Genomic DNA, 1,884 nt, shown 5'->3' on the forward strand with positions numbered 1-1,884 from the left:
CCCCGCCCCCAGGCCGCCCCCAGCCCCGGCCTTTGTAACTTTCCCCCGGGGCTCTGGCCGCCGGGGCTGCGCGCGAGGCTTTGTGCGGCCGCGGAGTGGAGTCCCCGGCCCGGCCGGCCCGTCCCACGCGGGACATGAGCGGCTGAAGTTGGCCCCCTCCAGCCCTCACCCCTGCCGGGGGCCCCCGGACTTGCAGGCGCTCTCCCGCCTCCCTCCCAGCCCCCTCGGTTCTCCCAGGTAAGTCTGGACACCCCGAGCCCGAGGGGTGGGCAGGAGGCCCCTCTGGCCCGGGCCTGGCCTGCCGGCTGGGGAGGAGTGCCCTGCACAGACGCCAGGCCGAGGGAAGGGGCCTGCCCTTGGGTCAGGCCGGTCGCCATGGAGATGCCCGGCTGGCGGTGCCCCCGCCCCAAGGCTTCCATCCTGAGAAAACTTTCCTAGTTCCTGGCTCTCCCCGCCGCCCCCTTTCTAAAGGCACCCAGATTGCTGGAGGTGGGAGGGGTGCCTACTGACTCCAGGGCGCTGACGCATCCCCTGCCGCCACCCTGCTCCCTCCACCCCTGCTGCAGGGACAGCAGCAGCGGGGACAGATGGCCTGGGTGATGTCCCTCCCCTCCTCTGCTCACTCCCAAGCCCTTGTGCCGGGGCTACTGGGAGTTGCCACGGCTCCGGAGACGTGCTGAGTTTGTGTCCATTTGCTGGAGGTGTAAGTAGAGGCCCAGAGCTTTGGCTTGAGCTCCTTCGAACTCCCTCTCAGCTCCAGAGATGCCTGTGCACTCTCTGGAGAGGCCAGGCTCGGAGATGTCTTTCATATTTGGAGAGAGACCCAGGTGTTCTGCGTTCCTTCCCTCCAGGTTCTTGAGCCAGCACATTTCTCCAAGTGGCCCTTGGATTAAGGCCTGGGTCGTTGTGCGTTGGGTCCTTGCCCAGGCCTGGCCTCTGAGGAGCTGGGGCTTCTTGTGTGGCCAGTCCACCTGCCTGTGGAGTGGAGAGACGAGGTGTTGGGTGGGGACCGCTTCTTATCTTGGGTCCAGACGGCACGTGAAGGCTGCATGTGCTGTTCTTGGAGCGTGTGGACATGGCCTGTGAGAGCACCTGCGTAGGGTGGGGGGCCCGCCACGGGCACCCTGGTCCCACCTGGGGCTGTGGGGATCCAGCCTTTGGTGGGCATGCTGGGGCGCGCGGAGACCAGAAGCCTGCCAGGCAGGGTGAGGCGCACACGTGTGTGGGCGCACACGGGCTCTGGCTCCGGCCCCTTTGGGACTGCCGCCTGCGCCCCTCTGGGACCTCCTTTTGCCTACGTTGTGAGGAGGGGGCCCTGGGGAGAGGATTAAATGACACGTGTTGGCACGGGGTCTTCTTTTGTCTCTTCCCCCAAAGAACAACATACATTGTGTGTCTGAATTGGGGACGGGGCTCAGATGCAGCCAAGGCAGTCACCCTTTCAAGTGCGATCAGGTTTTGGGGACCAAGGAAGCAAATATTGAGGTCGCAACCTTTGGGGCCGTGCCTCAGTTTCCCCTCTTGTCTGGTGGGAAGAGGCAGCAGTCGCAGGGGTACCTGGCTCATACCCAGCTGTGAGTCTGATACTTCCAGTCAGGAAAAAGTTTGCCAGGTGAGGTGGGGGGCCCATCACACGCCCAGACACACAGACTCCTGTCTTGGCCCAGCCTGCCACCTGAGCCCTAGACCGCAGGAGTAGGGTGGGATCGTCACTCCCCTCCTCAAGTCTCTGGAAAGGGGTCGAGGCTTTGGCTTTCTGGTTTGGAGACAATACTCTGCGGGGTGGGGTTGGGTGGGGGCCAGGCTGATAAGGGAGGGGCCGTTAGTGGGGAGGCAGGGACCCAGCTGGTTATCTGGTAGGCAGCACCCCCCCCCCCCCCCCCC

At 64.8% G+C, this 1,884-nt stretch overlaps 1 protein-coding gene across 1 annotated transcript in view; it reads left to right on the forward strand.

Moving 5' to 3' along the window:
• The first annotated feature begins 27 nt into the window (after window positions 1-27).
• The window catches only part of LDB1 (LIM domain binding 1), a 6,515-nt gene continuing 4,658 nt past the window's right edge, over window positions 28-1,884 (forward strand). Inside the window, exon 1 of the mRNA XM_021710695.1 lies at window positions 28-237. The gene's annotated coding sequence lies outside the window, so the exon portion shown is untranslated. The remainder of the gene's footprint in view (window positions 238-1,884) is intronic.

This window comes from Carlito syrichta, unplaced genomic scaffold, assembly GCF_000164805.1.
Source record: "Carlito syrichta isolate Samal-C Ts95f unplaced genomic scaffold, Tarsius_syrichta-2.0.1 Scaffold297321, whole genome shotgun sequence".
Classification (NCBI taxonomy): domain Eukaryota; kingdom Metazoa; phylum Chordata; class Mammalia; order Primates; family Tarsiidae; genus Carlito; species Carlito syrichta.